The sequence below is a fragment of the Cylas formicarius genome, unplaced genomic scaffold (genome assembly GCF_029955315.1).
Source record: "Cylas formicarius isolate icCylForm1 unplaced genomic scaffold, icCylForm1.1 PGA_scaffold_6__28_contigs__length_40554024, whole genome shotgun sequence".
NCBI classification, from domain to species: domain Eukaryota; kingdom Metazoa; phylum Arthropoda; class Insecta; order Coleoptera; family Brentidae; genus Cylas; species Cylas formicarius.
The window spans coordinates 33019478-33029126 of NW_026844347.1; positions in this window are offsets into that span (position 1 = coordinate 33019478).

Sequence of the window (9649 nt, forward strand, 5' to 3'; positions counted from 1 at the left end):
TTAATTCAGGATTCAAAGTTTTGCAATATCCACTTCAAGAAACATGACCTTTTTAAATATATATTATGTTTACTTACATCAAAGATATATTCTCTTCCAATAAATGAATACTCTTTTGGTGAACAAGTTTCACTTTAAAATCTGATTTTTAAAAAAGAATAATGCCGCCTTCCGAGATGGGCATGTTTTTTTGTTTAGTAGTCAATCACAACTCTCGGCATTTTCAAATCTTTGGTCCTCTAAGTCCCAAATGAGGAGCTCTTGTTTTGTTATTTAATGAGAAAAACTGCCAAACAGAGATTCTTTAAATTGCCCTGGTTCCGTTGTTTTTTTTTGAGTTAGGTGCTTTACGAGGAAGAATTTCAAATTCGCCAAAAACAAAAATAAAAACACATTCGAAAGAAAAAATATAAGCAAAGAGCAATAATAAATCTGCTGCGGTTGCATCTGAACAAGAACTTAATTTGTCAAGAAAGAATGGAAAAGATTATGACAGGGTTTCAGTAGAATAAATTTTATATAATAAACAGTAAAGATAATAAATACGAAATCATTTTTAGCAATTTCAATATAAATTACAATCTTCTATTTTAGATACAATATAGTTTTTTGAGCATCGTTCCTTTGACATTAAATTATTAAAAAATATTTCTTAACACCTAGGTTCAAATGATATTGAGGACAATTAATACTAATTGAATTGGTAACGATGTTGTTACTAAATAATTGAAACATTTCTTGAATCCATTTTTGTCCAAATCCAAGTAAACATAAAAAAAAATTTTTTTTTCATTCTTTCAAACTGATTTTTTATGAACCTCAATTGAACTTATCATTTTTGAAATATTAAAATTTTTAATACATTTCATATAGTTTATTTTAAGTAGCATCTCGATTATCTTAAGATTTACAAATCATAAAAATAATTTTTTGGAGTTCTGGTACCATGAAACATTTTCTTAATTATTCAACTTTGGGTGGTTATTATAAAATTCGTATTGACTTCGGTATATTGAGGCAGAAAAAACTTGCACTCAACTAACCAACAATGTCAAAAAAAAATAAATTCTCACATTTTCGTTGTAGTAATGTTATGATCTATTTATTTGAACTTATTTTTTTTTATAAAATCGCAATTCAAATATAAAACGAATTAATGTAAAATTTACATAAATAAATGAGTGAAGGTAATTAGACCATAGGCATTATACATCATAACGTACGAGAAATTTGAGCAACTCAGAAATATCAAACCGGTTTTCAAGGAGATTGCGACCCCATTTCCTATGCGCATACATCACAACTTTGTCCTGAACTTCTGGAATCGGCTTTCCAAACGCAAACATTGTTTCGAAATTGCGCAAACGCCTTAAAAATGCAAAAATTATGCAAAGAAATTTATTCAGCACGAGTACATCCTATTTTAACGGTTAGAAATTCGAGATTGCCATTGCGCGACCTATTTTTCATACTCGCGAAGCGTATTAATACTCACGGCACTCATCTACTTGGATTGGCAAATTGCGCTCATTATTCCAAGAAATATTAAGTTTTCGATGATCATATTCGATACAAAGCACGCCAGCAGCACTGCCTGACTTATTTGGAGCGCCATCTGGTAGTCGATGACTACAAATAACAAATTAATGAAATGGGCCTGAATTTCAATAGGCTACTTGCAACTAATACTTTTATTTATTTACCAAATACTTTTTGTATAGAGTCATGTGGGGCAAGTGTGCGCAGGCTTATTATTTATAAAACCGTTGACAGTAGAGTAGGGGAATCAACTGACTTCAGTAGTCACTACGACGTTGGACAAAAGACTAGAGTTTTGTCTGGCAAAGTTACGTAGTTTTAATAATATTGGTAAGTAAAAATTTTGGTTATTATTCTTCCGATTTTTTCCAATTTAGAATTCAAATACTTTTACATTTATGAACGCAAAAATGTGTAATTTTAAACTAAATCTGTAAAGGCGTAAGAGTACGCATATTTTAAGTGAGTTCTTTGTGTATTGACACTCGTTGTTATTTGTTTCAGGTTATACTTATATATTTCTTAAAAAAAAACTAGAATGCCTCGAAATTACAAGCGGAAGGCTCCACACAGGTCCGTTGTTACCCGTGATCAATTTGATGCTGCTAAGCGATTGATTGCCGAAGGTTTAAGTAAAAGAAAAGCAGCTGAACAGGTTGGAATGAAAGAGAGTACTCTCTGGAAGCGATTAAAATCTGATTCAACTGCTCTAAAATTAGGAAGATTTACTTCAACTTTCACAAGTGAGCAAGAAAATGAAATATATATTTAAAAAGATGTGATGATCTTTATTATGGTCTTAATATGACAACTCTAAGAACATTGATCTACGACTATGTTGAAATAAATCATATTCCTCATCGGTTTAATCAAAAGTCGAAAAAGGCTGGACGTGATTGGGTGTATGGATTTTTAAAAAGGCACCCTGACTTGAATTTACGACAACCCACGTCAACTAGCATAGCTAGAGCAAATAAAACTGAAAATTCTAAAAAAAAACAAAGAAGAATACTACTACCAAAGATAAGGCTGTTAAAGTTAAGGCTAGCCAAGAAAATATTAATGATTTTAAGGAAAATGATGATTACTGTGCATTGTGTGGTGAAAAATACGTTGATCCACCTCCAGAGGATTGGATTAAATGTAGCTTATGTCATAGCTGGTGGCATGAACAGTGCACTCATTATGAAACTGGTGCTTTCATATGTGACATATGTTCTAATAATTAAGATTTTATCATATTCGTTAAAAACGATCTCATTTGAATTTATCTCTATTCAAAACTGTTAACTACTCTAAGCCTTATTCTCGATAAAAATCAAGTTAAACAGTATTTGTCAAAAATTATATATTTAATATATAAATATAAAAAATGAAGTAAAAAATGATAAGTATTGATAAAAAAACAATATTTATAACATTAAATATGGTGTAACTATATGTAACAAGTTATGGTTTAAATTATTACAAATGCGCACACTTACCCGCAGTGCTGCGCACGTTTACCCCAATATTGGGGAAAGTGTGCGCATTGTGATTAACATTTATTTTATTTTATTTCTTTAATTACAATTAAGTAATTTGAATTTCATGTTACGTAATTGTTAAATAAATAAATTCTTTAAATAAATAATTTTATTTCAATTTATTTTGTACAATTATTAAAATTTTATGATCATAGAAAAAAAAATGCGCACTCTTGCCCCACATGACTCTAATTTTACCAGCATTAGAACTTTGAATCTAGGTGGGGCCCGCGAAAATCGACAAAATCGAGCGAGGTTAATACACATAACCTATAACTTACATAAAGTAACATATAACTTACGGTAAAATCCTCAACTTTAAATATGTATTAAATACAAAGGCAACAAAAAAATTGAATTAATATAATAAATAAAATATTTCATGTTAGTTTTAATAATTATCAGGTAAACTTCAGCAATTCATTAAAAAAATATATTTTTTCTTACCCAAATTTTAAATTCTTGCAAGGGGCCTATTGAACCAAATAGATTTGGTCCCAACTGGATAAGTTCAAGTCGTAGTAAACTAAGTTATTGGATACATTTTTGTGAATTGATTATCAGAACTGACGTCAAAATGCCGAAGTAGTTCATGGCTAAAGAAGCTGACGTCTTAAAGTGACACGGTGCGCCCCCTTGATCAATGGATAATTGGGTACTTTAGAGTAGGGTGCAGAAAGAATTGATTTATTATTTAACATTTGTTAGGTATTCTTTACAATTGACGTTAAACTTTCTTATACAGGCATTGCCAAATCGTATTTCTAAACAGTACAATTAAAATTTTATATAAATAGTGACTATTATTAGTGATAATTTCTTTTAAGAAAATTAATTTTGGTTAGCCAATGAGACTAGTCTGTTCACAAAGATTAATTAGTTTAGAATGATGGCAATATCTCAACTGGCAATATGCAAAAATGACATTTTTTCCAAAAAAAAAATACAACAATTAAATACGGAAAAATCTGAGAAACATGAGTATTAGGGAGTTTAGTTTTTTCAGGACATTTTCTTATTTTAAATAGAACATCTTATATATTGATACACATTTGAGGAGTGCGTTTCAAGGTGAGTTGAACGATATTTTTTCTTCATATTTCGAGATAAACTTAAACTGTGATACCAACAGTGTTATAAATGTTGCCATATCCTAGTAAAGCAATTTTTTAAGTGTCACGTATCGTGGTTTGTAAATTTACTCGTATTGTTTAAATCCTACTATGTGTTACTTTATATTTAAATTAAGCATTAAGAATTGAGCTCTAAAATAACCGTTTAGAAATCATTGTTGATTATATTACCGCACGGCTTGAAGTTTGTCAATTCTAACGGTCCTGTAAGTGAATGTATTCGTGCTGTTTTTGCAAAAAAGTACCCAAAAAGTAATGGTCATGGTAAAAATATAGTAAGCAACACGTTTGGTGAATCAAATAAACTCAAATGCCGTTTACCACACACACTTGTTGCATAATATACTATTAATATATTGATAAGCAGTAATAATTCAGAGACCTTAGACCACCACTAACATATGTGGTTGAAATTGTCTATTAATGTTCAATTTTATTATTGTTAACATATTAAAAATATAATAAAAATAAAATATTTACAAACCCCCAAACGTTCATTAGGGTGCTTCATTTTTAAGCGATATTTTTTTTTCTCTGTGTTACCTGAAAATCTGATACTTTATAGAAAATAAAAAATTATGCCGCAGGGTAAAAGGCTTTAAGTGCAATAGCGGCTTAAAAATTCATTTTCCTATTTAAATAACACAGAAAACAATTTTTTTCGGTTTTCACTTGATTTTTCTACGTGAAGAATTTTTTTTTGGGAAAACCGGGTTTATAACTTTTGTAGAGCATAAAATTTGCTAAAAAAAGTTTCTGTTGATTCGACCGAAACTCCAAAATAACATAAAAAATTACACTTCTACATATCATTATTTATTAATTAAAATTTATATTCGTTCACTAAATTTTAGAGTGGTCACTAGATTACAAACATGAATAGTTTCTAAATGACCATAATTAATTATTATTTAATTATAATTCATATTTTTTTAATAATTGACTTTTAACTTTCTCTATTTGATTCCAAAATAATTTTGGAAATTAGAAACTTGAATAATATAATCACACAAATAAAGCGTTATTTTGTTTATAATTAATTGCTCTTTAATGGAAAAATAATAAACCCTGATTTAGAAATGATTTTATATCAATTATAATGAGCATTTATTTTCACAACTCTATAACTTAAAAGCTGTTGGTCTCGGAGAATTTACGCATAGGAACTTTTTGTAGCAAATTTTATGCTCTACAAAAGCTATACACGCGTGTTTACCAAAAAAAAATTCTGCACGTCAAAAAATCAAGTGAAAACTGAAAAAAAAAATTTTTCTGTGTTATTTAAATAGGAAAATGAATTTTTAAATGAGCTAAGCCGCTATAAAGTATCAGATTTACAGGTAGCACAGAAAAAAAATATCGCCTAAAAATGAAGCTCCCTAATGTTCATCACTTAAAAATTTGGTTTACTTGGCATAAGTCAACATAAGCTTTAGTCCTTTATTTGCTAAATATCAAAATTGAGAGGGAATAAATATATTCTCTTTAGAAAAGTTTTCTTTTGTGTCAACAAATATAGAAAAACGCCTCTGGAAACTTAACCTTCACTATACCTAGTTTAATTCGTCTTTCAAATAAGAAAATTTCCACATGGCCTGACAAAACTAAACACCCTGTTTACTCAAAAGCCATATGTTTAAGAAACTAAAGTCAATACAAGAATTTTCTGTACACTGTACCTGATAATTTGTTAAATTGTACTTGTTAATGGTTTTTTCTTAATATCTTTTTCACTTAACAAAAATGTTGTTTTAAAATGGTTGATTTTTAAAAAAGGAAAAGCTAATAATTATTGTATTGTTTTACTGTGTTTTTTATTAGCTTTTTACCATTTCTAGATTAAAACGAAAAACGAATAAACTTACCATTGATTGTCGCGACGTTGCCATTAGTACCAAAAATACTTGGTATTTCGCAAAGACACTTTCAATCGACCTGTGGCTATTAAGTTCGCTGCTATTATTTTTAATTAGATGGAAGCAAAATGCAAATATAAAAGCTTCAACCGCGCCATCGACGATCGGATCCCGACCTCCAGCAATATACGTGATTGTGACGAATAGAGCCATTCGTTTTGCTACGAATAGACAGGTCGGAAGTAATGAATTCGGTAAGCCATTAATTCAGTTAATTTCAATCTTTCATTCCATCAATATTTTCCTTGTTTGCCGTCGATCCTGTTCAGTCAATCAGATTCGCCAGAAATAATGGATTTACTTGAAAATCTGAATCCGTCGAAAATTTCATGCGATATCGTTTTATACCGCCGGTTTTAACGTGGATTCTTCTGGCCGATTTCCAATGCGAACAAATATCTCGGCTTTTTTGCGATTCGTGTGCGGTTTTAAACTCTCAATTACACCCACGTTTCTTTTGGTGAAAAGTCAAAAAATTGCGCATTCGCCAAACGTCATCAAAATTTTCTGTGCCCGTGCATCAAGAATCATTTTCAGGTGCACAACTTTTTTTTTCTGCCAGTGGCGTTCGTCCACAATTTGTATCGGGTAATTTTGGAGAAAATGGAACGCCGCTGACATTTTTTCAAATGGATATTTTTTTAGGGCCGTCGATTCCATCATTTATACAATAAAATGCTATTAAAAGTGGGCTTTGTCATTGTCAAATCACACTTCCTTCAGTTTTCGTTGAATTAACTTGATTTTTTGCGTTTTTTCAAATTTTCTGTCAATTTGGTGGAAGCATCCTGTACCTCAAAAGTATAAATGTTTAGAACACGCTATATGAAGTTCTTTAAGAACAACATGTACAAAGCTTCTTTTATATAACACATTCTTACCTAATCATTCAAAATCAGGCAACTACTGTGAAACGTTTATATAGGGTCATATATATTATTAAATATAACTGTTACAAACACTGGGCGGATCAGAAAATTAAAATTAACTAAAACCATTAATTATCTTTTATTGGAATATACATCCTGCAAAAATAGTAAATTAAAAAAAAACTTTTTATTCGGTTATTCGGTGATTCGGTTCATATTATGTGTGTTTTACTTGGTTTTATAACAGTAACTGCTCAGAAACAAAGAACAATTGGAAAGGAAACGTGAAAAATGAAACCAAAAATTTTAATAAGAACTTTTCAAATCCACCCATTTCCACTTTTTATATAAAATTAGAATCAAAAGTCTAAATTTAACATATCTGAATTTAAAAATCAAAACTATGCATGTCCAATAAAACTTGGATACTGTATTTTATACAGGAAATATAATAAAACATGTTGTATAATACAAATGTTTACAAAACATTTTATCGGGTGTATTCATTGACAAATAGATGGTACTTTTTTAAAATAAAAGTACATTTTTGAAAGAATACGCTGAAAAAGTTGGTAACTTTAGGTTTGTACAAATAATCATATATCATAATACAAATTATGTCATATAAAAGTTATGAATACACCGAATTCCAAACATTACTAAAACTTATGGAAAATATTATTCTATGATCGAAATGATTCTATTACTTGCAGGGTATTGATATACAGGGTGACTCATGGTTAAATGATCAAACGTTTAAAGATACTGTACTTAGGTAACAATAATATTTTTTCCCTGAAAACAAAAATTGCTATATTTATCAATCAAAAGCATTTTGGTTAGATGACTATAAAAAATTGTAGGGGTCCAATGACTGCTGTACTCAAAACATTGTAAGCACAGTATGTAGCCATTTGTAAAGAAATTATTTACTTTGCTCACTTGCTAATCAACATGTCACTTTGCTAAAAATTTTGAAGTGAAACTTACTCAGTTTCGCTGACGAAATCTTTTTTGTTTTGGTCGGATTCAGTAACACATTAAACTTTTGATAGACAGCGGCAAGTGTTTACTTACACCTATTTTTAGAAAGAGAAAAAAACGGTTCGTAGTTCGATCATTAAACTCAATTTTGGACGAAACGCACACAATTTATTGACATATTCGAGTGACGATGTTTATCGTTAGATGTTCTAGATATTTTCGAAGCACTTTTTGTCTTGTCCCAAACCAAACCGTTGACATAAAATCGATATAGCCGCAAATATGCCGAACATTCGAGAAATTGCCTTCGTTATCTCGCCAATTTTGTTCTGCAACCGATTGGCATTGACGATGTTAATTCCAAAATCCACAACATCGCATTTTGTAGACGCACATGAACATCCTCGCCATTCATTAACAATTATTTTTTTACCACAAATTCTTCATTAAAATTTATAGGTGGACGCCAGAACATCACGAAACTATTACTGGTGGTATATAGGGTATGCCAAGCTAGTGGGGACATATCTTATCCGAAGAGCTAGAAAACTTTAGTCTTTATGAAAAATCACTGATTCCAACAAAAATTGGCTGCTAGATGGCTTACGTAAAAACTATGTAATTTAAACAAACCTACGTTACTTTTTTTGGAAAAACATATCCTAGGCACCTTTTTATTCGGAATACGATAGATTTGAGATATAAAATTAAAGCTTTCTTAATACTCAATTATGCACTCATCGGGTGTGCGCAAACTGTCACATTAAAAGGCCAGTTTCCTCAAACACTGCGGGTTATTTCTGGTACTTTAGAGTTTAGAAGCGATTGCGGTAGATTTTGGTCGCGGATGGTGTTTTGACATTTGTCAATTCTGAAAGTTGCTGTCTTGGAAAAATGTGCCCAAAAACTCATAGAAAAAAAATATAGTATAAGAAAAATAGATAATCTTCTTCAGTCACTCATAAATTAAGCACCAGCCCCGCTTTTTTTTAACAATATGACACCCATTGTATTTTGTCTTTGATTTTTATGGTTCCAAATTAATGCACAAAATCCATGTACAATTTTTAAAATTGCTTCAAATTTACCTTTTTTTACCTTTTATTATAGTATATATAGTAGTAAAAAAACAAAAGTTGCTTTAATAATTTACGAGAATTAATAATGTAATAACAATAAAAAATAAACCCAATATAACAGGTATACCATGACCCGAAATATTGTGTTTACTGTTTATTACTCCGAAACCAACACCCTGCCGCGCAGACCCTTAGCCGTAACAATTCCAGGGCCGTCCTAGGAATTTATCTACCTACACTAACAAGCGGAATAGTGACTTTATGAAGTATGTTTTCAATCTTTTTCGCCGAGAAATTCTTGAAACATGTACATAAAAAAATTAATACGTTCTAGTTCATTTACATTTCTACATAGTATCATTATTAAAATACAAAATATTAAATATAATAATAATAAAGTATCAGTCACTGAGAAAATCGTCACTATCGCTACTGTCGTCACCTAGTGCAATAATGAACTCCGCCATTAATCGTTCCCCATAAATATTTTCTTCTTTTATTACTCGTTTTTCACAGATGGACCAGCTTTGTACTGAAATCTTGTGTGCGCTTTCAGACTCAGACCAAATCATCTAAATCGCGCTAAAAATATAAATATATAAT